The sequence below is a fragment of the Bombina bombina genome, chromosome 1 (genome assembly GCF_027579735.1).
Source record: "Bombina bombina isolate aBomBom1 chromosome 1, aBomBom1.pri, whole genome shotgun sequence".
Taxonomy (NCBI): domain Eukaryota; kingdom Metazoa; phylum Chordata; class Amphibia; order Anura; family Bombinatoridae; genus Bombina; species Bombina bombina.
The window spans coordinates 267,416,938-267,444,899 of record NC_069499.1 but is presented as its reverse complement, the minus strand read 5'-3'; the positions used below and the strand labels follow the sequence as shown (position 1 = coordinate 267,444,899).

The following is a 27,962-nucleotide window of genomic DNA, read 5'->3' as shown; positions in this document are numbered from 1 at the left end:
GGGAGCTCTGGTTAAAATCCAAAGTGCTTTATTGATTCAATTTCATTAAAACTTTTTCCTTGCAGCAGCAAAGTCAGCAAACAAACAAACAATCCGTGTGCTTGCAATCAAACACACATGGTGCTTCCACTGAGGTAGCGTCAGAGGGTCAGCTGACACGTTTCGGCCAATAGCCGTAGTCAAAGCTATATCTGGTAAGAACCTAAATAGAAATACAAACATAGGTTTTGTAAAAAATAAAACATGGATTGAAGATTACATTTTTACTCCCAGAGTATTACATTCAAATAGTACCCTGTCCCAGTTCCTTAGCCCTGTTACCTTTTTCTTGCCAAGTTTCTATGATCAAGTGTTGTGCTTAAAGATATAATGAACCCAACATTTTTCTTTAATGATTTCATACTAGAATCTGCTAGAACAGCAAATTAATCTACTCAATTATTTGATAATCAATTTTTCATAGTTCTATTATTATCTTTATTTTACAAACCAATAATGTAAGCCTGGTCCACGGGTATTTTTTTTGTTTCAAAACCATGCGTATCGGCATAGCGCTTGCTTACATTCTTGATTTATAAAATAACAATAAGAAGACAACCAAACAAATGTTATGATAGGACTATAAATGTATAAAGCTGATTTATATTTCCTGCTCTTTCAAAATATTGAAAGTTAAATATTTGGTTTATTATCCATTGTATCACGATTTTCATCTACTGACTTTCATCAGCCTGATAATGATTCTGGTACAAGCAATATACAGATGGAATACACACAATATTAGGAAAAAAACGCACAATATTCTGTATTAAATGAACTAAGAACTGATACTCTGCTTTAGATCAGACCGCAGCCTTCTTGCAGTCTCTCCTTTGTGACTGTATATAGATAGGTAGTGGTGATAGATGGCGCAGGTCTATTGCGTGATTTTCTCTAGTAAATGAAGAGAAAAAGGCTTGAGGAGTATATCAAAGCCAATTAATATGGGTGCAGTATACTCACTCCATAAGATGTGTCTGTTCAGCTGAAATAGGGTGTAACATCAGATGGCGAGAGTCCACAGGATCCTGGTGTTGAATGCCCAGAGTATCCAAATATAGGACTATAAATGAATGGAAAGCCAAGTGACAAAGATATCCAATGTATAATAAAAAGATGTAGTAACTTACTCCATATATAAGAGAATTCCGGCCCGGCACAACAAAGAAAGCTCTTGACAGTCTTTCAAATAAGATAAAAAGGTTTTATTTGCTCAACGCATTTCAACGTATTATAGGTCTTTGTCAAGAGCATAAATTAAAACAAGTGATACAAATAAATAAAACAGGTAAGTAAAAAAGCTGAATATGTCTGCTGTGACTGAAGAGCCGGTTTATATACAGATTGAACAAACATTCCACTTTCCTGTTTGACACAGGAAATTGGACTCACAAAGTTTACACTCCTATGAATAAGCATCAATATCAAACTATTATTATGTTGGAATGCAATTACAATTGTAATAATGTTGCTAAATAACGTTAAAATCAGTTTAAATAAATTTGGAAGATCAAAAGTATAATTTGGTATTGATACGTTTTCTAACCTATCAAAACGCACATTAAATGTTTTAGCCAATGAGCGGATGTTATGAAGAAAGTCTTCAAATAAGTAGTCCATTGTATGTTAGTTCCTTTTCAGGTCCGATCCGTGGTCATGTGTTGTTATAGTCCAATGGGAGAGGAGCTGTAATTCCAAGGCAGTGTGAAATGTTTGAGGGCGGTGGCAATCCGGAATGTGTCCATGTTCATTGCGCTACGTAAAAAAGGGGGGAATGTCCTAGATAACATCAAAGTATGCAGCTTAGCCAATGAACAAGAGGCAAAGTTCTGCAATGGAAACAAAGAAAAAGTGACGAGCAACTGTTCTTTAAACTGCTATAATACAATTACAACATAATGATTTACATATTTCGTTCGTTCCCTTGTTATTTAACCAGATGCATGCACAGTGTCAATAAAACGCTATGTAAGAAAAGTATATGAACCACTTATAGTATCTCTCATTAGAACCTAATATATTCTTTATTTTGTACTTTCTCCTTGCATTACAATATGCTGATCAGGAAAACGTGTGTTATGTGAGAATGATTCCGCTCTTGTCCGTGTCAGAAATTTATGTTGTTAAAGGGACCATATCTTTTAAACAGTGCTTAAAAGGATAATGTGTACATTGTCTGAAAAACTAATCTTTACTTATAATAAATGTTTTTCGACTGTTTGTTATTCATTCTTAAATGGACAGTTAGTGTGTTCTCTGGCCGGATGGCAATAAAGATATGATAGATGATAGCAAGAACATAATCGAAAGTTTATAAATATTATGTCTAAAAGGTACAGTTAATGCGTTGTAAATGTTTCATCCTGCAGAGAATAATTCTCTGACAGGGTGGCAATAAAGATATAATAAATGTTCACAAGAACGTAATAAAAAATTATAAATAGTATATTTAATTTGATAATTAGAAGAATAATAATAAACATTTATATAAACTATGGGGTGGCTTAGAAAAAATTCTAATATTTATTCAAAAATGTTTTAGCAAGACTAAATGTGGTTACCAATATACCCTTATGTGTGCAACTATATTAAATGACTGAGGCCTAGATTTAGGCCTAGATTTAGAGTTGGGCGGTAGCCGTCAAAACCAGCGTTAGAGGCTCCTAACGCTGGTTTTTACCGCCGGATGGTATTTGGAGTCAGTCAGGAAAGGGTCTAACGCTCACTTTGCAGCCGCGACATTTCCATACCGCAGATCCCCCTACCCCATTTGCGCATCCTACCTTTTCAATGGGATCTTTCTAACGCCGGTATTTAGAGTCCTGGCTGAAGTGAGCGTTAGAAATCTAACGACAAAACTCCAGCTGCAGAAAAAAGTCAGTAGTTAAGAGCTTTCTGGGCTAACGCCGGTTTATAAAGCTCTTAACTACTGTGCTCTAAAGTACACTAACACCCATAAACTACCTATGTACCCCTAAACCGAGGTCCCCCCACATTGCCGCCACTCTATTAAAATTTTTTAACCCCTAATCTGCCGCTCCGTACACCGCCGCCAGCTACGTTATCCCTATGTACCCCTAATCTGCTGCCCCTAACATCGCCGACCCCTATATTATATTTATTAACCCCTAATCTGCCGCCCCCGCTATCGCTGACACCTGCATATTTTTTTTAACCCCTAATCTGCCGCTCCGTACACCGCCGCAACCTACATTATCCCTATGTACCCCTAATCTGCTGCCCCTAACACAGCCGACCCCATATTATATTTATTAACCCCTAATCTGCCGCCCCCAACGTCGCCTCCACCTACCTACAATAATTAACCCCTAATCTGCCGACCGGACCACACCGCTACTATAATAAATGTATTAACCCCTAAAGCTAAGTCTAACCCTAACACCCCCCTAACTTAAATATAATTTAAATCTAACGAAATAAATGAACTCTTATTAAATAAATTATTCCTATTTAAAGCTAAATACTTACCTGTAAAATAAACCCTAATATAGCTACAATATAAATTATAATTATATTGTAGCTATTTTAGGATTAATATTTATTTTACAGGCAACTTTGTAATTATATTAACCAGGTACAATAGCTATTAAATAGTTAATAATTATTTAATAGTTACCTAGTTAAAATAATTACAAAATTACCTGTAAAATAAATCCTAACCTAAGTTACAATTAAACCTAACACTACACTATCAATAAATTAATTAAATACAATACCTACAATTATCTACAATTAAACCTAACACTATACTATCAATAAATTAATTAATTAAATACAATACCTACAAATAAATACAATGAAATAAACTAACTAAAGTACAAAAAATAAAAAAGAACTAAGTTACAAAAAATATTTTTTTTTTACAAACATTAGAAAAATATTACAACAATTTTAAACTAATTACACCTACTCTAAGCCCCCTAATAAAATAACAAAGCCCCCCAAAATAAAAAAATGCCCTACCCTATTCTAAATTTAAAAAGTTCAAAGCTCTTTTACCTTATCAGCCCTGAAAAGGGCCCTTTGCGGGGCATGCCCCAAAGAATTCAGCTCTTTTGCCTGTAAAAAAAACACATACAATACCCCCCCAACATTACAACTCACCACCCACATACCCCTAATCTAACCCAAACCCCCCTTAAATAAACCTAACACTAAGCCCCTGAAGATCTTCCTACCTTATCTTCACCTCGCCGGGTATCACACCGATCCGTCCTGGCTCCGATGTCTTGATCCAAGCCCAAGCGGGGGGCTGAAGATGTCCATGATCCGGCTGAAGTCTTCATCCAAGCGGGAGCTGAAGAGGTCCATGATCCGGCTGAAGTGTTCTATCAACTGCATCTTCAATCTTCTTTCTTCCGGATCCATGTTCATCCCGCCGACCCGGAACATCCATCTTCACCGACGACTTCCCGACGAATGACGGTTCCTTTAAGGGACGTCATCCAAGATGGTGTCCCTCGAATTCCGATTGGCTGATAGGATTCTATCAGCCAATCGGAATTAAGGTAGGAAAATTCTGATTGGCTGATGGAATCAGCCAATCAGAATCAAGTTCAATCCGATTGGCTGATCCGATCAGCCAATCAGATTGAGCTCGCATTCTATTGGCTGATCGGAGCAGCCAATATAATGCAAGCTCAATCTGATTGGCTGATCGGATCAGCCAATCGGATTGAACTTGATTCTGATTGGCTGATTCCATCCTACCTTAATTCCTATTGGCTGATAGAATCCTATCAGCCAATCGGAATTCTAGGAACGCCATCTTGGATGACGTCCCTTAAAGGAACCGTCATTCGTCGGGAAATCGTCGGTGAAGATGGATATTCCGCGTCGGCGGGATGAACATGGATCCGGAAGAAAGAAGATTGAAGATGCCGTTGATAGAAGACTTCAGCCGGATCATGGACCTCTTCAGCTCCCACTTGGATGAAGACTTCAGTCGGATCATGGACATCTTCAGCCCCCCGCTTGGGCTTGAATCAAGACATCGGAGGAGCTCTTCTGGATCGATCGGTGAACCCGGCGTGGTGAAGACAAGGTAGGAAGATCTTCAGGGGCTTAGTGTTAGGTTTATTTAAGGGGGGTTTGGGTTAGATTAGGGGTATGTGGGTGGTGAGTTGTAATGTTGGGGGGGGGGTATTGTATGTTTTTTTTACAGGCAAAAAAGCTGAATTCTTTGGGGCATGCCCCGCAAAGGGCCCTTTTCAGGGCTGGTAAGGTAAAAGAGCTTTGAACTTTTTTAATTTAGAATAGGATAGGGCATTTTTTTATTTTGGGGGTCTTTGTTATTTTATTAGGGGGCTTAGAGTAGGTCTAATTAGTTTAAAATTGTTGTAATATTTTTCTAATGTTTGTAAATATTTTTTTATTTTTTGTAACTTATTTCTTTTTTCTTTTTTGTACTTTAGTTAGTTTATTTCATTGTATTTATTTGTAGGTATTGTATTTAATTAATTTATTGATAGTGTAGTGTTAGGTTTAATTGTAGATAATTGTAGGTATTGTATTTAATTAATTTATTGATAGTGTAGTGTTAGGTTTAATTGTAACTTAGGTTAGGATTTATTTTACAGGTAATTTTGTAATTATTTTAACTAGGTAACTATTAAATAGTTATTAACTATTTAATAGCTATTGTACCTGGTTAATATAATTACAAAGTTGCCTGTAAAATAAATATTAATCCTAAAATAGCTACAATATAATTATAATTTATATTGAAGCTATATTATGGTTTATTTTACAGGTAAGTATTTAGCTTTAAATAGGAATAATTTATTTAATAATAGTTAATTTATTTCGTTAGATTTAAATTATATTTAAGTTAGGTGGGTGTTAGGGTTAGAGTTAGACTTAGCTTTAGGGGTTAATACATTTATTATAGTAGCGGTGAGATCCGGTCGGCAGATTAGGGATTAATTATTGTAGGTAGGTGGAGGCGACGTTGTGGGGGGCAGATTAGGGGTTAATAAATACAATATAGGGGTCAGCGGTGTTAGGGGCAGCAGATTAGGGGTACATAGGTATAATGTAGGTTGCGACGGTGTACGGAGCGGCAGATTAGGGGTTAATAATAATATGCAGGTGTCAGCGATAGCGGGGGCGGCAGATTAGGGGTTAATAAATATGACATAGTGGTCGGCGATGTTGGGGCAGCAGATTAAGGGTTAATAAGTGTAAGGTTAGGGGTGTTTAGACTCAGGGTTCATGTTAGGGTGTTAGGTGCAGACTTAGGAAGTGTTTCCCCATAGGAAACAATGTAGCTGCGTTAGGAGCTGAACGCTGCTTTTTTGCAGGTGTTAGGTTTTTTTTCAGCTCAAACGGCCCCATTGTTTCCTATGGGGAAATCGTGCACGAGCACGTTTTTTAAGCTGGCCGCGTCCGTAAGCAACGCTGGTGTTTAGAGTTGCAGTGGCGGTAAATATGCTCTACGCTCCCTTTTTGGAGCCTAACGCAGCCCTTCTGTGAACTCTAAATACCAGCGGTATTTAAAAGGTGCGGGAGAAAAAAAGCCAGCGTTAGATACGCGGGTCGTTACCGACAAAACTCTAAATCTAGCCGCTAGAGTTGGGCGGTAGCCGTCAAAACCGCCCGCTGGTATTTAGAGTGAGTCAGGAAAGGGTCTAACGCTCACTTTGCAGTCGCGACTTTTCCATACCGCAGATCCCCCTTCGCCATTTGCGTATCCTATCTTTTCAATGGGATCTTTCTAACGCCGGTATTTAGAGTCGTGGCTGAAGTGAGCGTTAGAAATCTAACGACAAAACTCCAGCCGCAGAAAAAAGTCAGTAGTTAAGAGCTTTCTGGGCTAACGCCGGTTTATAAAGCTCTTAACTACTGTGCTCTAAAGTACACTAACACCCATAAACTACCTATGTACCCCTAAACCGAGGCCCCCCCCACATCGCCGCCACTCTATTAAAATTTTTTAACCCCTAATCTGCCGACCGCACACTGCTGCCACCTATGTTATCCCTATGAACCCCTAATCTGCTGCCCCTAACACCGCCGACCCCTATATTATATTTATTAACCCCTAATCTGCCGCCCCCAACGTCGCCGGCACCTACCTACAATTATTAACCCCTAATCTGCTGACCGGATCTCGCCGCTACTATAATAAATGGATTAACCCCTAATCCGCCTCACTCCCGCCTCAATAACCCTATAATAAATAGTATTAACTCCTAATCTGCCCTCCCTAACATCGCCGACACCTAACTTCAAGTATTAACCCCTAATCTGCCGACCGGAGCTCACCGCTACTCTAATAAATTTTTTAACCCCTAAAGCTAATTCTAACCCTAACACCCCCCTAAGTTAAATATAATTTTATTGTAACGAAATAAATTAACTCTTATTAAATAAATTATTCCTATTTAAATCTAAATACTTACCTGTAAAATAAACCCTAATATAGCTACAATATAAATTATAATTATATTGGAGCTATTTTAGGATTAATATTTATTTTACAGGCAACTTTGTATTTATTTTAACTAGGTACAATAGCTATTAAATAGTTAATAACTATTTAATAGTTACCTAGTTAAAATAATTACAAATTACCTGTAAAATAAATCCTAACCTAAGTTACAATTAAACCTAACACTACACTATCAGTAAATAAATAAACTACCTACAATTATCTACAATTAAACCTAACACTACACTATCAATAAATTAATTAAATACAATACCTACAAATAAATACATTTAAATAAACTAACTAAAGTACAAAAAATAAAAAAGAACTAAGTTACAAAAAATAAACAAATATTTACAAACATTAGAAAAATATTACAACAATTTTAAACTAATTACACCTACTCTAAGCCCACTAAAAAAATAACAAAGACCCCCAAAATAAAAAAATGCCCTACCCTATTCTAAATTAAAAAAGTTCAAAGCTCTTTTACCTTACCAGCCCTGAAAAGGGCCATTTGCGGGTCATGCCCCAAATAATTCAGCTCTTTTGCCTGAAAAAAAACATACAATACCCCCCCAACATTACAACCCACCACCCACATAACCCTAATCTAACCCAAACCCCCCTTAAATAAACCTAAAACTAAGCCCCTGAAGATCTTCCTACCTTATCTTCACCATGCCAGGTTCACCGATCCGTCCACCAAAGTCTTGATCCAAGCCTCTGAAATCTTGATCCAAGCCCAAGCGGGGGCTGAAGAGTGACGTCCATCCTCCGGCTGAAGTCTTGATGCAAGCGGGCAGAAGAGGACATCCGGAACGGCAAACATCTTCATCCAAGCTGCATCTTCTATGTTCTTCAATCCGATGACGACCGGCTGATCTTCAAGACCTCCAGCGCGGATCCATCCATCTTCACCGACGACTTCCCGACGAATGACGGTTCCTATCAGCCAATCGGAATTAAGGTAGGAAAATTCTGATTGGCTGATGGAATCAGCCAATCAGATTCAAGTTCAATCCGATTGGCTGATCCAATCAGCCAATCAGATTGAGATCGCATTCTATTGGCTGATCGGAACAGCCAATAGAATGCGAGCTCAATCTGATTGGCTGATTGGATCAGCCAATTGGATTGAACTTGAATCTGATTGGCTGATTCCATCAGCCAATCAGAATTTTCCTACCTTAATTGCAATTGGCTGAATCCTATCAGTCAATCGGAATTCGAGGGACGCCAACTTGGATGACGTCCCTTAAAGGAACAGTCATTCGTCGTTTAGTCGTCGGTGAAGATGGATGTTCCGCGTCAGCGGGATGAACTACATGGATCCGGAAGAAAGAAGATTGAAGATGCCGCTTGATAGAAGACTTCAGTCGGATCATGGACCTCTTCAGCTCCCGCTTGGATGAAGACTTCAGTCGGATCATGGACATCTTCAGCCCCCCCCTTGGGCTTGGATCAAGACATCGGAGGCTCTTCTGGATCGATCGGTGAACCCGGTGTGGTGAAGACAAGGTAGGGAGATCTTCAGGGACTTAGTGTTAGGTTTATTTAAGGGGGGTTTGGGTTAGATTAGGGGTATGTGGGTGGTGGGTTGTAATGTTGGGGGGGGGTATTGTATGTTTTTTTTTACAGGCAAAAGAGCTGAATTATTTGGCCCTTTTCAGGGCTGGTAAGGTAAAAGAGCTTTGAACTTTTTAAATTTAGAATAGGGTAGGGCATTTTTTTATTTTGGGGGTCTTTGTTATTTTATTAGGGGGCTTAGAGTAGGCGTAATTAGTTTAAAATTGTTGTAATATTTTTCTAATGTTTGTAAATATTTTTTTATTTTTTGTAACTTAGTTCTTTTTTATTTTTTGTACTTTAGTTAGTTTATTTAAATGTATTTATTTGTAGGTATTGTATTTAATTAATTTATTGATAGTGTAGTGTTAGGTTTAATTGTAGATTGTAGATAATTGTAGGTAGTTTATTTAATTAATTTATTGATAGTGTAGTGTTAGGTTTAATTGTAACTTAGGTTAGGATTTATTTTACAGGTAATTTGTAATTATTTTAACTAGGTAACTATTAAATAGTTATTAACTATTTAATAGCTATTGTACCTAGTTAAAATAAATACAAAGTTGCCTGTAAAATAAATATTAATCCTAAAATAGCTACAATATAATTATAATTTATATAGTAGCTATATTAGGGTTTATTTTAAAGGTAAGGGGTTAATCCATTTATTATAGTAGCGGCGAGATCCGGTCGGCAGATTAGGGGTTAATAAGTGTAGGTAGGTGGAGGCGACGTTGGGGGCGGCAGATTAGGGGTTAATAAATATAATATAGGGGTCGGCGGTGTTAGGGGCAGCAGATAAGGGGTACATAGGGATAATGTAGGTCGCGGCAGTGTACGGAGCGGCAGATTAGGGGTTAATAATAATATGCAGGGGTCAGCGATAGCGGGGGCGGCAGATTAGGGGTTAATAAGTGTAAGGTTAGGGGTGTTTAGACTCGGGGTACATGTTAGGTGCAGACATAGTAAGTGTTTCCCCATAGGAAACAATGTAGGTGCGTTAGGAGCTGAACGCTGCTTTTTTGCAGGTGTTAGGTTTTTTTTCAGCTCAAACAGCCCCATTGTTTCCTATGGGGGAATCGTGCACGAGCACGTTTTTGAAGCTGGCCGCGTCCGTAAGCACCGCTGGAATTTAGAGTTGCAGTGGCGGTAAATATGCTCTACGCTCCCTTTTTGGAGCCTAACGCAGCCCTTCTGTGAACTCTAAATACCAGCGGTATTTAAAAGGTGCGGGAGAAAAAAAGCCAGCGTAGCTAACGCACCCCTTTGTCTGCAGAACTCTAAATCTAGCCATAAGTGAATTGAATTATGTATTTCCATTTTTAGTGTGTGTGAAAGAACTTAGTGATGTCCTACATCTTCAAAGGACAGTGTTGTTGAAATTTAATATATATGTGCTCTAAAATTATTACGGCTAGATTTAGAGTTTTGTCGGTAAAGACCCGCGTAGCTAACGCTCCTTTTTTTCCCAACGCACCTTTACAACAACGCTGTATTTAGAGTTGTCTGAGGGGCTGCGTTAGGCTCAAAAAAGGGTGCGTTGAGCCTAACTTAGCTCCACTTCAACACTCAATACCAGCGTTGCTTATGGTAGCGGTAAGCTGGGAAAACGTGCTCGTGCACGATATCCCCATAGGAAACAATGGGGCTGAGCTGGCTGAAAAAAAACCTAACACCTGCAAAAAAGCTGCGTTCAGCTCCTAACGCAGCCCCATTGTTTCCTATGGGGAAACACTTTCTAAGTCTACACCTAACACCCTAATATGAACCCCGAGTCTAAACACCCCTAACCTTATACTTATTAACCCCTAATCTGCCGCCCCCGCTATCACTGACCCCTGCATATTATTATTAACCCCTAATCTGCCGCTCCGGACACCGCCGCAACCTACATTATCCCTATGAACCCCTAATCTGCTGCCCCTAACACCGCCGACCCCTATATTATATTTATTAACCCCTAATCTGCCCCCCCAACGTCGCCGCTACCTTACCTACACTTATTAACCCCTAATCTGCCGACCGGACCTCGCCGCTACTATAATAAATGTATTAACCCCTAAACCGCCGCACTCTCACCTCGCAAACACTATAATAAATAGTATTAACCCCTAATCTGCCCTCCCTAACATCGCCGCCACCTAACTTCAAGTATTAACCCCTAATCTGCCGACCGGACTTCGCCGCTACTATAATAAATGTATTAACCCTTAAAGCTAAGTCTAACCCTAACACCCCCTAAATTAAATATAATTTTAATCTAACGAAATAAATTAAATCTTATTAACTAAAGTATTCCTATTTAAAACTAAATACTTACCTGTAAAATAAACCCTAATATAGCTACCATATAATTAATAATTATATTGTAGCTATTTTAGGATTTATATTTATTTTACAGGCAACTTTGTATTTATTTTAACTAGGTACAATAGCTATTAAATAGTTATTTACTATTTAATAGCTACCTAGTTAAAATAATTACAAAATTACCTGTAAAATAAATCCTAACCTAAGTTACAATTAAACCTAACACTACACTATCAATAAATTAATTAAATAAATTACCTACAATTACATACAATTAAATAAACTAAACTAAATTACAAAAAAAACAAACACTAAATTACAAAAAATAAAAAAAGATTACAAGAATATTAGGCTAATTACACCTACTCTAAGCCCCCTAATAAAATAAAAAAGCCCCCAAAAATAATAAAGGTCCCTACCCTATTCTAAATTAAAAAGTAATCAGCTCTTTTACCAGCCCTTAAAAGGGCTTTTTGCGTGGCATGCCCCAAAGTTATCAGTTCTTTTGCCTGTAAAAAAAATACAACCCCCCCTCAACATTAAAACCCACCACCCACATACCCCTACTCTAACCCAAACCCCCCTTAAATAAACCTAATATTACTCCCCTGAAGATCTCCCTACCTTGAGTCGTCTTCACCCAGCCGGGCCGAAGTCTTCATCCGATGGTGCAGAAGAGGATATCCAGACTGGCAGAAGTCTTCATCCTATCCGGGCAGAAGAGGACATCCGGACCGGCAGACATCTTCATCCAAGTGGCATCTTCTATCTTCATCCATCCGGAGCGTAGCGGAGCCATCTTCTTTACAGCCGACGCGGATCCATCCTCTTCAACCGACGCCTACTCGCCGAATGAAGGTTCCTTTAAATGACGTCATCCCAGATGGCGTCCCTCGAATTCTGATTGGCTGATAGGATTCTATCAGCCAATCGGAATTAAGGTAGGAAAAATCTGATTGGCTGATTGAATCAGCCAATCAGATTCAAGTTCAATCCGATTGGCTGATCCAATCAGCCAATCAGATTGAGCTTGCATTCTATTGGCTGTTCCGATCAGGTTAGGTGGCGGCGATGTTAGGGAGGGCAGATTAGGGGTTAATACTATTTATTATAGTGTTTGCGAGGCGGGAGTGCGGCGGTTTAGGGGTTAATACATTTATTACAGTAGCGGCGAGGTCCGGTCAGCAGATTAGGGGTTAATGAGTGTATGTAAGGTAGCGGCGACGTTTGGGGGGGCAGATTAGGGGTTAATAAATATTATGTAGGTGTCGGCGATGTTAGGGGCAGCAGATTAGGGGTTCATAGGAATAATGTAGATTGCGGCGATGTGCGGTCGGCAGATTAGGGGTTAAAAAGATTTATTATAGTGGCAACGATGTGGGGGGCCTCAGTTTAGGGGTACATAGGTAGTTTATATGTGTTAGTGTACTTTAGAGCACTGTAGTTAAGAGCTTTATATACCAGTGTTAGCCCATAAAGCTTTTAACTACAGCCTTTCCATGGGCGTAGGAGTCTTGTCGATAGAGGGTCTACCGCTCACTTCAGCCAAGACTCTAAATACCAGCGTTAGGAAGATCCCATTGAAAAGATAGGATACGCAATTGGCATAAGGGGATATGCGGTATGGAAAAGTCACGGCTGAAAAGTGAACGTTAGACCCTTTCCTGCCTGACTCTAAATACCAGCGGGCAGCCAAAAGCAGCGTTAGGACCCCTTAACGCTGCTTTTGACGGCTAACGCAGAACTCTAAATCTAGGCGTTAGTGTTTTGTCTTTCATTATGTTTTTATTTTTTATATCGTGTTTTTAGGTATTAGACCTTCTATTAAAAAGAGGTCTAAATTCAAAATTCTATTACAACTATCTATATCCTAAATAAAGGCTGCTTTGTTTTTCCGTGTTTTTATTCTTTCTATCATGTTTCTGTGTGTTAGACCTACTGTTAAAAGGTGTCTAAATTCAAAATTCCTAATTATATTACAACTATCTATAGTCTAAATAAAGGCTGCTTAATCTTTTAATGTTTTTATTCTTTATACCGTTTTTATGTGTTGGACCTTCTATTTGAAAGATATCTAAATTCAAAATTCCCAATTATATTACTTACGATCTTAAGCTTAAATAAAGGCTGCTATCCTAATGTCCTTGTTAAGACCCTAATGATTGTAAGTTCTCAGTATGTATCCACCAGAGTTCTCTTCTGTCTAATTCCTTTTCAAGTGTTCCCCCCCTCCAATGTGTGGACACTTTCTATATACCTAGCCAGAGAAGACTATTTTTATTGAAATCTCGACAAGAGTTACAATGCAAGGGTACCCCATGATCCTCGTGTTTTTTCTCTATTTTATTTAAGTGTTCCAATATGCGTGTTTTTAGAAATCTGGTTGTTTGTCCTAGATATTGAATCTTACAATTGCACTGTAGTAAATAAATAACATTTGTAGTTTTACACGTAATGAATTGTTTAATAGTAAATGTTTTTCCTGTTCCTTTCCCAGGTTCATAACAACCTTTAATTCTGGACATAACCAAATCAAGAATATTATTAATAAGCATTGGCACGTGCTACAAAGTGACAAAATTTTAGATAAAATTATACCCCCTAAACCACAAATTACATTTCGAAAAGGTCACAATTTTAAACAAAAGTTAGCTCCTTAATTAGTAAAGGGAATGACCCCGAAAATTCCCTTATCTATCTCAAACCTACAAGGTTTTTACACTTGCGGTAGATGTAAGGGTTGCAACTATAACAAAAGGGTACATAAGTCATTCACTTCATCTATTACAGGAAAAAACATTTACTATTAAACAATTCATTACGTGTAAAACTACAAATGTTATTTATTTACTACAGTGCAATTGTAAGATTCAATATCTAGGACAAACAACCGATTTCTAAAAACACGCATATTGGAACACTTAGATAAAATAAAGAAAAAACACGAGGATCATGGGGTACCCTTGCATTGTAACTCTTGTCGAGATTTCAATAAAAATAGTCTTCTCTGGCTAGGTATAGAGAAAGTGTCCACACATTGGAGGGGGGGAACACTTAAAAGGAATTAGACAGAAGAGAACTCTGGTGGATACATACTATGAGAACTTACAATCATTAGGGTCTTAACAAGGACATTAGGATAGCAGCCTTTATTTAAGCTTAAGATCGTATGTAATATAATTGGGAATTTTGAATCTAGATATTTTTCAAATAGAAGGTCCAACACATAAAAACACGGTATAAAGAATAAAAACACTAAAAGATTAAGCAGCCTTTATTTAGACTATAGATAGTTGTAATATAATTAGGTATTTTGAATTTAGACACCTTTTAACAGTAGGTCTAACACACAGAAACATGATAGAAAGAATAAAAACACGGAAAAACAAAGCAGCCTTTATTTAGGATATAGATAGTTGTAATAGAATTTTGAATTTAGACCTCTTTTAATAGAAGGTCTAATACCTAAACACATGATATATAGAATAAAAACATAATGAAAGACAAAACACTAATAATTTTAGAGCACTTGTATATTAAATTTCAACTACACTGTCCTTTGAAGATGTAGGACATCACTAAGGCCTAGATTTGGAGTTCGGCGGTAGCCGTCAAAACCAGCGTTAGAGGCTCCTAACGCTGGTTTTGGCCGCCCGCTGGTATTTGGAGTCAGTGATTAAAGGGTCTAACGCTCACTTTTCAGCCGCGACTTTTCCATACCGCAGATCCCCTTACGTAAATTGCGTATCCTATCTTTTCAATGGGATCTTTCTAACGCTGGTATTTAGAGTCGTTTCTGAAGTGAGCGTTAGAGCTCTAACGACAAAATTCCAGCCGCCTGAAAATAGCAGGAGTTAAGAGCTTTCTGGCTAACGCCGGTTTATAAAGCTCTTAACTACTGTACCCTAAAGTACACTAACACCCATAAACTACCTATGTACCCCTAAACCGAGGCCCCCCCACATCGCCGACACTCGATTAAAATCTTTAACCCCTAATCTGCCGACCGCCACCTATGTTATATTTATGTACCCCTAATCTGCTGCCCCTAACCCCGCCGACCCCTGTATTATATTTATTAAACCCTAACCTGCCCCCCACAACGTCGCCGCCAGCTACTTAAAATAAATAACCCCTAATCTTCCGACCGCAAAGCGCCACCACCTACGTTATCCCTATGTACCCCTAATCTGCTACCCCTAACACCGCCGACCCCTATATTATATTTATTAACCCCTAATCTGCCCCCCACAACGTCGCCGACACCTGCCTACACTTATTAACTCCTAATCTGCTGAGCGGACCTGAGCGCTACTATAATAAAGTTATTAACCCCTAACCCGCCTCACTAACCCTATCATAAATAGTATTAACCCCTAATCTGCCCTCCCTAACATCGCCAACACCTAACTTCAATTATTAACCCCTAATCTGCCGACCGGAGCTCACCGCTATTCTAATAAATGGATTAACCCCTAAAGCTAAGTCTAACCCTAACACTAACACCCCCCTAAGTTAAATATAATTTACATCTAACGAAATAAATTAACTCTTATTAAATAAATGATTCCTATTTAAAGCTAAATACTAACCTGTAAAATAAATCCTAATATAGCTACAATATAAATTATAATTATATTATAGCTATTTTATATTTATATTTATTTTACAGGCAACTTTGTAATTATTTTAACCAGGTACAATAGCTATTAAATAGTTAAGAACTATTTAATAGTTACCTAGTTAAAATAATAACAAATTTACCTGTAAAATAAATCCTAACCTAAGTTATAATTAAACCTAACACTACACTATCAATAAATTAATTAAACACAATTCCTACAAATAAATACAATTAAATAAACTAGCTAAAGTACAAAAAATAAAAAAGAACTAAGTTACAGAAAATAAAAACATATTTACAAACATAAGAAAAATATTACAACAATTTTAAACTAATTACACCTACTCTAAGCCCCCTAATAAAATAACAAAGCCCCCCAAAATAAAAAATTCCCTACCCTATTCTAAATTAAAAAAGTTACAAGCTCTTTTACCTTACCAGCCCTGAACAGGGCCCTTTGCGGGGCATGCCCCAAGAATTTCAGCTCTTTTGCCTGTAAAAAAAAACATACAATACCCCCCCCCAACATTACAACCCACCACCCACATACCCCTAATCTAACCCAAACCCCCCTTAAATAAACCTAACACTAATCCCCTGAAGATCTTCCTACCTTGTCTTCACCATCCAGGTATCACCGATCCGTCCTGGCTCCAAGATCTTCATCCAACCCAAGCGGGGGTTGGCGATCCATAATCCGGTCCAGAAGAGGCTCCAAAGTCTTCCTCCTATCCGGCAAGAAGAGGACATCCGGACCGGCAAACATCTTCTCCAAGCGGCATCTTCGATCTTCTTCCATCCGGAGCGAAGCGGCAGGATCCTGAAGACCTCCAGCGCGGAACATCCATCCGGACCGACGACTGAACGACGAATGACTGTTCCTTTAAGGGACGTCATCCAAGATGGTGTCCCTCGAATTCCGATTGGCTGATAGAATCCTATCAGCCAATCGGAATTAAGGTAGGAATTTTCTGATTGGCTGATGGAATCAGCCAATCAGAATCTAGTTCAATCCGATTGGCCGATCCAATCAGCCAATCAGATTGAGCTCGCATTCTATTGGCTGATCGGAACAGCCAATAGAATGCGAGCTCAATCTGATTGGCTGATTGGATCAGCCAATCGGATTGAACTTGATTCTGATTGGCTGATTCCATCAGACAATCTGAAAATTCCTACCTTAATTCCGATTGGCTGATAGAATCCTATCAGCCAATCGGAATTCGAGGGACGCCATCTTGGATGACGTCCCTTAAAGGAACAGTCATTCGTCGTTCAGTCGTCGGTCCGGATGGATGTTCCGCACTGGAGGTCTTCAGGATCCTGCCGCTTCGCTCCGGATGGAAGAAGATCGAAGATGCCGCTTGGAGAAGATGTTTGCCGGTCCGGATGTCCTCTTCTTGTCGGATAGGAGGAAGACTTTGGAGCCTCTTCTGGACCGGATTACGGATCGCCAACCCCCTGCTTGGGTTGGATGAAGATCTTGGAGCCAGGACGGATCGGTGATACCTGGATGGTGAAGACAAGGTAGGAAGATCTTCAGGGGATTAGTGTTAGGTTTATTTAAGGGGGGTTTGGGTTAGATTAGGGGTATGTGGGTGGTGGGTTGTAATGTTGGGGGGGGGGTATTGTATGTTTTTTTTTACAGGCAAAAGAGCTGAAATTCTTGGGGCATGCCCCGCAAAGGGCCCTGTTCAGGGCTGGTAAGGTAAAAGAGCTTGTAACTTTTTTAATTTAGAATAGGGTAGGGAATTTTTTATTTTGGGGGGCTTTGTTATTTTATTAGGGGGCTTAGAGTAGGTGTAATTAGTTTAAAATTGTTGTAATATTTTTCTTATGTTTGTAAATATGTTTTTATTTTCTGTAACTTAGTTCTTTTTTATTTTTTGTACTTTAGCTAGTTTATTTAATTGTATTTATTTGTAGGAATTGTGTTTAATTAATTTATTGATAGTGTAGTGTTAGGTTAATTGTAGGTAGTTTATTTAATTATTTTATTGATAGGGTAGTGTTAGGTTTAATTATAACTTAGGTTAGGATTTATTTTACAGGTAAATTTGTTATTATTTTAACTAGGTAACTATTAAATAGTTCCTAACTATTTAATAGCTATTGTACCTGGTTAAAATAATTACAAAGTTGCCTGTAAAATAAATATTAATCCTAAAATAGCTATAATATAATTATAATTTATATTGTAGCTATATTAGGGTTTATTTTACAGGTAAGTATTTATCTTTAAATAGGAATAAATTATTTAATAAGAGTTAATTTATTTCGTTAGATAAATATTATATTTAACTTAGGGGGGTGTTAGTGTTAGGGTTAGACTTAGCTTTAGGGGTTAATCCATTTATTAGAATAGCGGTGAGCTACGATCGGAAGATTAGGGGTTAATAATTGAAGTTAGGTGTCGGCGATGTTAGGGAGTGCAGATTAGGGGTTAATACTATTTATGATAGGGTTAGTGAGGCGGATTAGGGGTTAATAACTTTATTATAGTAGCGCTCAGGTCCGCTCGGCAGATTAGGGGTTAATAAGTGTAGGCAGGTGTCGGCGACGTTGTGGGGGGCAGGTTAGGGGTTAATAAATATAATATAGGGGTCGGCGGTGTTAGGGGTAGCAGATTAGGGGTACATAGGGATAACGTAGGTTGCGGCGGTTTACGGAGCGGCAGATTAGGGGTTAAAAAAAATATGCAGGGGTCAGCGATAGCGGGGGCGGCAGATTAGGGGTTAATAAGTGTAAGGTTAGGGGTGTTTAGACTCGGGGTACATGTTAGAGTGTTAGGTGCAGACGTAGGAAGTGTTTCCCCATAGGAAACAATGGGGCTGCGTTAGGAGCTGAACGCTGCTTTTTTGCAGGTGTTAGGTTTTTTTACAGCTCAAACAGCCCCATTGTTTCCTATGGGAGAATCGTGCACGAGCACGTTTTTGAGGCCGGCCGCGTCCGTAAGCAACTCTGGTATCGAGAGTTGCATTTGCGGTAAAAATGCTGTACGCTCCTTTTTTGGAGCCTAACGCAGCATTTGTTTGAACTCTCGATACCAGAGTTAATTTTATGGTGCGGCCACAAAAAAGCCCGCGGAGCGTTAACAGACCTTTTACCGCCGAACTCCAAATCTAGGCCTAAGTTCTTTCACACACACTAAAAATGGAAATAAATAATTAAATTCACATACCGCTAGATTTAGAGTTCTGCGGCCAAAGGGGTGCGTTAGCTACGCATGCTTTTTTTCTCCCCCACCTTTTAAATACCGCTGGTATTTAGAGTTCACAGAAGGGCTGCGTTAGGCTCCAAAAAGGGAGCGTATAGCATAATTTACCGCCACTGCAACTCTCAATACCAGCGGTGCTTACGGATGCGGCCAGCTTCAAAAACGTGCTCATGCACGATTCCCCCATAGGAAACAATGGGGCCGTTTGAGCTGAAAAAAAATCTAACACCTGCAAAAAAGCAGCGTTCAGCTCCTAACGCAGACCCCTTGTTTCCTATGGGGAAACACTTCCTATGTCTACACCTAACACCCTAACATATACCCCGAGTCTAAACACCGCTAACCTTACACTTATTAACCCCTAATCTGCTGACCCCTGCATATTTTTTTAACCCCTAATCTGCCGCTCCGCACACCGCCGCAACCTACATTATCCCTATGTACCCCTAATCTGCTGCCCCTAACACCGCCGACCCCTATATTATATTTATTAACCCCTAATCTGCCGCCCCCAACGTCGCCGCCACCTACCTACACTTATTAACCCCTAATCTGCCGACCGGACTTCACCGCTGCTATAATAAAGTTATTAACCCCTAATCCACCTCACTAACCCTATAATAAATAGTATTAACCCCTAATCTGCCCTCCCTAACATCACCGACACCTAACTTCAAGTATTAACGCCTAATCTGCCGACCGGACCTCACCACTACTCTATTAAATTTATTAACCCCTAAAGCTAAGTCTAACCCTAACACCCCCCTAAGTTAAATATAATTTTTATCTAACAAAATAAAATAACTCTTATTAAATAAATTATTCCTATTTAAAGCTAAATACTTACCTGTAAAATAAACCCTAATATAGCTACAATATAAATTATAATTATATTGTAGCTATTTTAGGATTAATATTTATTTTACAGGCAACTTTGTATTTATTTTAACCAGGTACAATAGCTATTAAATAGTTAATAACTATTTAATAGCTACCTAGTTAAAATAATTACAAAATTACCTGTAAAATAAATCCTAACCTAAGTTACAATTAAACCTAACACTACACTATCAATAAATTAATTCCGTACAAATACCTACAAATAAATACAATTAAATAAACTAACTAAAGTACAAAAAATAAAAAAAGAACTAAGTTACAAAAAATAAAAAAATAATTTACAAACATTAGAAAAAGATTACAACAATTTTAAGCTAATTGCACCTACTCTAAGCCCCCTAATAAAATAACAAAGCCCCCCAAAATAAAAAAATGCCCTACCCTATTCTAAAATACAAATAGAAAAGCTCTTTTACCTTACCAGCCCTTAAAAGGGCTTTTTGCGGGGCATGCCCCAAAGAATTCAGCTCTTTTGCCTGTAAAAAAAAAATACAATACCCCCCCAACATTACAACCCACCACCCACATACCCCTAATCTAACCCAAACCCCCCTTTAATAAACCTAACACTAAGCCCCTGAAGATCTCCCTACCTTATCTTCACGATGCCGGGTATCACCGATCCGTCCAGAGGAGCCTCCGAAGTCTTCATCCAAGCCCAAGCGGGGGCTGAAGAAGTCCATCATCGGGCTGAAGAGGTCCATCATCCGGCTGAAGTCTTGATCCAAGCGGGCGCTGAAGAGGTCTATCATCGGGCTGAAGTCTTGATCCAAGCAGGCGCTGAAGAGGTCCATCATCGGGCTGAAGTCTTCTATCAAGCGGCATCTTCAATCTTCATCCATCCAGAGCGGAGCCATCTTCTTCCAGCCGACGCGGATCCATCCTCTTCTACCGACACCTACTCGCCAAATGACGGTTCCTTTAAATGACGTCATCCAAGATGGCGTCCCTCGAATTCCGATTGGCTGATAGGATTCTATCAGCCAATCGGAATTAAGGTAGGAAAATTCTGATTGGCTGATGGAATCAGCCAATCAGATTCAAGTTCAATCCGATTGGCTGATCCAATCAGCCAATCAGATTGAGCTCACATTCTATTGGCTGATCGGAACAGCCAATAGAATGCGAGCTCAATCTGATTGGCTGATTCTATCAGCCAATCAGAATTTTCCTACCTTAATTCCGATTGGGTGATAGAATCCTATCAGCCAATCGGAAATTCGAGGGACGCCATCTTGGATGAAGTCATTTAAAGGAACCGTCATTCGGCGAGTAGGCGTCGGTAGAAGAGGATGGATCCGCGTCGGTTGGAAGAAGATGGCTCCGCTCCGGATGGATGAATATAGAAGATGCCGCTTGGATGAAGATGTCTACCGGTCCGGATGTCCTCTTCTGCCCGGATAGGATGAAGACTTCTGCCGCTCCGGATGTCTTCTTTTGGTCCATCGGTGCCCGGTTGGGTGAAGACGACTCAAGGTAGGGAGATCTTCAGGGGCTTAGTGTTAGGTTTATTTAAGGGGGGTTTGGGTTAGATTAGGGGTATGTGGGTGGTGGGTTTTAATGTTGGGGGGTTGTATTTTTCTTTTACAGGCAAAAGAGCTGAATTCTTTGGGGCATGCCCCGCAAAAGGCCCTTTTAAGGGCTGGTAAGGTAATAGAGCTTTTCTATTTTTATTTTAGAATAGGGTAGGGCATTTATTTATTTTGGGGGCATTGTTATTTTATTAGGGGGATTAGAGTAGGTGTAATTAGCTTAAAATTCTTTTTCTAATCTTTTTCTAATGTTTGTAACTTATTTTTTTATTTTTTGTAACTTAGTTCTTTTTTTATTTTTTGTACTTTAGTTAGTTTATTTAATTGTATTTATTTGTAGGTATTTTATGTAATTAATTTATTGATAGTGTAGTGTTAGGTTTAATTGTAGGTAATTGTAGGTAGTTTATTTAATTAATTTATTGATAGTGTAGTGTTAGGTTTAATTGTAACTTAGGTTAGGATTTATTTTACAGGTAATTTTGTAATTATTTTAACTAGGTAGCTATTAAATAGTTATTAACTATTTAATAGCTATTGTACCTGGTTAAAATAAATACAAAGTTGCCTGTAAAATAAATATTAATCCTAAAATAGCTACAATATAATTATTATTTATATTGTAGCTATATTAGGGTTTATTTTACAGATAAGTATTTAGCTTTAAATAGGAATAATTTATTTAATAAGAGTTAATTTATTTCGTTAGATAAAAATTATATTTAACTTAGGGGGGTGTTAGTGTTAGGGTTAGACTTAGCTTTAGTGGTTAATAAATTTAATAGAGTAGCGGTGAGGTCCGGTCGGCAGATTAGGGGTTAATACTTGAAGTTAGGTGTCGGTGATGTTAGGGAGGGCAGATTAGGGGTTAATAATATTTATTATAGGGTTATTGAGGCGGGAGTGAGGCGGATTAGGGGTTAATAACTTTATTATAGTAGCGGTGAGGTCCGGTCGGCAGATTAGGGGTTAATAAGTGTAGGTAGGTGGCAGGCGACATTGGGGGCAGCAGATTAGGGGTTAATAAATATAATATAGGGGTCGGCGGTGTTAGGGGCAGCAGATTAGGGGTACATAGGGATAATGTAGGTGGCGGCGGTGTGCGGTCGGCAGATTAGGGGTTAAACATTTTTATTAGAGTGGCGGCAATGTGGGGGGGCCTCGGTTTAGGGGTACATAGGTAGTTTATGGGTGTTAGTGTACTTTAAAGCACAGTAGTTAAGAGCTTTATGAACCGGCGTTAGCCCATAAAGCTCTTAACTCCTGGCTTTTCTCTGCGGCTGGAGTCTTGTCGTTAGATTTCTAACGCTTACTTCAGCCAAGACTCTAAATACCAGCGTTAGAAAGATCCCATTGAAAAGATAGGATACGCAATTGGTGTAGGGGGATCTGCGGTATGGAAAAGTCGCGGCTGGAAAGTGAGCGTTAGACCCTTTCCTGACTGACTCTAAATACCAGCGGTAGCCCAAACCAGCGTTAGGAGCCCCTAACGCTGGTTTTGACGGCTAACGCCAAACTCTAAATCTGGGCGATAGTGATTTAATATAATTGCACACATAAGGGTATATTGGTAACCACATTTCGTCTTGCTAAAACATTTTTGAATAAATGTTAGAATTTTTTCTAAACCACCCCATAGTTTATATAAATTTTTATTATTATTCTTCTAATTATCAAATGAAATATACTATTTATAATTTTTTATTACGTTCTTGTGAACATTTATTATATCTTTATTGCCAACCTGTCAGAGAATTATTCTCTGCAGGATGAAACATTTACAACACATTAACTGTACCTTTTAGACATATTATTTATAAACTTTCGATTATGTTCTTGCTAACATCTATCATATCTTTATTGCCATCCGGCCAGAGAACACACTAACTGTCCCTTTAAGAATGAATAACAAACAGTCGAAAAACATTTATTATAAGTAAAGATTAGTTTTTCAGACAATGTACACATTGTCCTTTTAAGCACTGTTTAGAAGATATGGTCCCTTTAACAACATCAATTTCTGACACGGACAAGAGCGGAATCATTCTCACATAACACACGTTTTCCTGATCAGCATATTGTAATGCAAGGAGAAAGTACAAAATAAAGAATATTTTAGGTTCTAACAAGAGATACTATAAGTGGTTCATATACTTTTCTTACATAGAGTTTTATTGACACTGTGCATGCATCTGGTTAAATAACAAGGGAACGAACAAAATATGTAAATCATTATGTTGTAATCGTATTATAGCAGTTTAAAGAACGGTTGCTGGTCACTTTTTTTTTCTTTCCATTGCAGAACTTTGCCTCTTGTTCATTGGCTAAGCTGCATACGTTGAAGTTATCTAGGACACTCTCCCCTTTTTTACGTAGCGCAATGAACATGGACACATTCCGGATTGCCACCGCCCTCAAACATTTCACACTGCCTTGGAATTACAGCTCCTCTCCCATTGGACTATAACAGCACATGACCATGGATCGGACCTGAAAAGGAACTAACATACAACGGACTACTCGTTTGAAGACTTTCTTTATAACATCCACTCATTGGCTAAAACATTTAATGTGCGTTTTGATTGGTTAGAAAACGTATCAATACCAAACTATACTTTTGATCTTCCAAATTTATTTAAACTAATTTTAACGTTATTTAGCGACATTATTACAATTGTAATTGCATTCCAACATAATAATAGTTTGATATTGATGCTTATTCATAGGAGTGTAAACTTTGTGAGTCCAATTTCCTGTGTCAAACAGGAAATTGGAATGTTTGTTCAATCTGTATATAAACTGGCTCTTCAGTCACAGCAGACATATTCAGCTTTTTTACTTACCTGTTTTATTTATTTGTATCACTTGTTTTAATTTATGATCTTGACAAAGACGTATAATACGTTGAAACGCGTTGAGCAAATAAAACCTTTTTATCTTATTTGAAAGTCTGTCAAGAGCTTTCTTTGCTGTGCCGGGCCGGAATTCTACTATATATGGAGTAAGTTACTACATCTTTTTATTATACATTGGATATCTTTGTCACTTGGGTTTCCATTCATTTATAGTCCTATATTTGGATACTCTGGGCATTCAACACCAGGATCCTGTGGACTCTCGCCACCTGATGTTACACCCTATTTCAGCTGAACAGACACTTCTTATGGAGTATACTGCACCCATATTAATTGGCTTTGATATACTCCTCAAGCCTTTTTCTCTTCATTTACTATAGAAAATCACGCACTAGACCTGCGCCATCTATCACCACTACCTGATAATGATTCTGCCATCCATCCACTTGTTGAGACTATCAGCTGACCATTCTCAGCCAAATGTATGGCACACTATTCATCTTTTCATGAAATTATTTTTTTGTGTTTATAAATTTATTTTTTTCCAAAACTTTTTATTATGAAAAAGAGTATAGACTTATTAGCTTTTGACTAAAAACCCTTATGAAGTGATAGCAGTAGGTTATGAAAATGATGTAATTAAGATTTAATAATGCACATGATCAAATAACACGTCATGTATTACAGTATACATGGGCTGCCTGTTCAGCATCATTTCAAAAATCATTTGATACATTTTTTTTCTAATTTAGCAAATTTTGTCTCAAATTAGCATTTCTCTCATTTTTCTATGGACCTTTATTTACTATTTTGTGAATAGACTCTTTATTTATGGAATCTACATATAGTGATGTACAACATTTTCAAACTATTAAAAATAAGACTCAAATCAATCAATTTATACAAATTGTCATACAAAATAAAACCTATACATAAATAAATAGTGGAAATGAATTTTTTTTTTGGCTAAAAATAAGTAAAATGATATAGTCCAATCCCATAGGTTGATATTTCATACATATTCTATTTGAGTGCTGTGTTAATCCTTGAAATGGAACTGATGTAAAAAAAAAAAAATTCTGGATGAAAAATTAACCTGTCTGATTGAAGGACAATATGCTATGCTTTACCTTTTTTTTTTTTTTTTAAAAAATTTTTTTTTGCATTCAAAATAAATATTGATGTCTTCACACAAACTTATAATGTATTATTTAGTATACCTTGGCTTGGGCTAATTTTATACTATCTTTAACAGCAACTCGGATCCCACCAGTAGCAGCCTCTGGAAGTCGAGAAATGTCCACTACTCCTCCACGTAAGTTATAACAAACTGAAAATATAAACAAACAGGACAGGCAATAATTATCTATACATTTTATTTAAAAAAAACTTTACTATAGCAAAAAACATCAGCTACAAATTATTTATTACGTAATATTTCTAAAAAAAAATTGTAAATTGAATATAAATTTTAATTAGATTTGACAGAGAACTAAAATATGTCCATCCTGGATATTAAAATATATTTGAGCGAATAATGTATAATAAAAGTTTGTGGTTAGTCTGTCGCTGTCTTTTTCTTAGATATTAGGAAAGGAAACTTTTAGGGAGAGTCTTTCTAGGTCTGTACAACATGTCCACAAATCTATTGGTTTGCATACAACAAAATAATAACATTTGATTACTGTTTCATCTATTTCAGAACTACGAGGCATGTCTGTAGGGGGAAGCCATACCAGTGAACTGCATTCACCAGTCATTACTGTAGAGGAAAGTGATGGAGTAAATATTGATCAAACATGCTTCTAACCATCATCAACTGTGGGCGTTGCCCAACCATCAAGCAAACATTATGCCCCCATTGTGGATGAGCAGCATGGGCAGACATCGCAGAATCAACCACCTCAACCGGAACAAGACAAGCCAACAGAACAGGAAACACAAAATCGGTATAGCCGGACGGAGGAGTTACTTCTTGAAAATTTGCTAGCGACCAAAAATTTGACAAAAGCTGTTGAAAATATGAGAAAGGATTTACATCGACACATAGACAGGGCATTAGCCCGTGTCAACAAAGAACAGCGCCAGGCAATGGATCACATGCATGAATCCATTTTGGACGCTATTTATCTACAACATCAACACAATGTTCCATCACATGACACATAGATTGAAGTCTAATATAATAGTTATTTTTATGTCTCCCTACCACCCTCTATATGTACCTCATGTTTTGAGAACAGTGCTATTAAGATTTGAAAATGCACCTACATTGTTTTTGTTGTTAAATGTTTGTGAGTTATTATATAATATATATATATATATATATATATATATATAGGTCAGTTTTTCCAAATACACACTCAGCCTTAGTGTTTAGGAGGTGGGTTCCATTTGATAAAGGTCTAGGTGTAGACCGAAACGTTATGGGTTAAGGCCCTGCTGTTTTTTCCTACGATTGGAATAAAAGCCTTATTTTCTTTGATTAACATTCCTGTGTTGCCTGCTTCTTTCCGGATACCTCCTAAACACTAAGGCTGAGTGTGTATTTGGAAAAACTGACCTACATGCAATACTCCTATCTGCAGTGCACCGGGTGGTTGCTACATTAGTGTGTGCCATTTTTTTTGCATCTCTCTCTCTCTCTCTCTCTCTTTCTCTCTCTCTCTCTCTCTATATATATATATATATATATACACACAATATACATAAATGTTATTTGGATTGGGCAGCCCTCTTTCTAATATTTGTAATAAAGTGTATATTTTCTTAATCCATGCGTGTCGTTTAATTTGCACAATTTAAATGTCCACTTTGTCTTTGAGGTATATTTATATCTATATGTATCTACTTACATAGTCAATGTAAAGCTTTCTTGACGGTCGATTTTATTGAAATATCTTCTGTCATCTTCAAAATTTCAAATGCCTGTTGGAAAATGAATTGTGTGTCCTTCTGCAATACATATGTTTTAAAACAAAAAAATATATATTCAGATTGATTAGGTTCATTAATGAATCTGTCGCTAAGGTAATCAACATTACAGGGATACTATCACTAAATCCAAAAGTTAGATTTCATGAATATTAATCAGATACAATATATTTCCTTTAAGGTCTAATTCAGTGCTATTGTTTACAGTGTAAAAACCTGGATTCTCCAACCGTAACAACATATGGGTGCATGCATAGCATACTACATGCTCTTTATGGAACCTATGATGAATGGCAATAATAGCGTATCACAATAACAATTAGCATGAACTATAATTGTACCTGTAACCATTCTGCCACATGAGTTTTACATATGGACTTACATATATACCTTCACCTTTATTGGAAACCGTTGCTTATTTAATGATATGTTTCCAAGAGAGTTACTGTCTGATTGTCCACGCAGCCTACCTACTGCAAAGTTGAAAATCTGAATCTTCAAAATGTTTAACCTACTAAATTATAATTTA

General features: G+C 37.8%; 1 long non-coding RNA gene across 1 annotated transcript; it reads right to left on the bottom strand.

Moving 5' to 3' along the window:
• Positions 1-147: 147 nt before the first annotated feature.
• Positions 148-27,447, bottom strand: LOC128637213 (uncharacterized). Its single transcript, XR_008399005.1, has 3 exons — positions 27,355-27,447; positions 25,720-25,829; positions 148-202 (listed from the first exon to the last, which is right to left on the bottom strand). It is a non-coding gene; the product is annotated as an uncharacterized LOC128637213 (long non-coding RNA).
• Between the last annotated feature and the right edge of the window lie 515 nt (positions 27,448-27,962).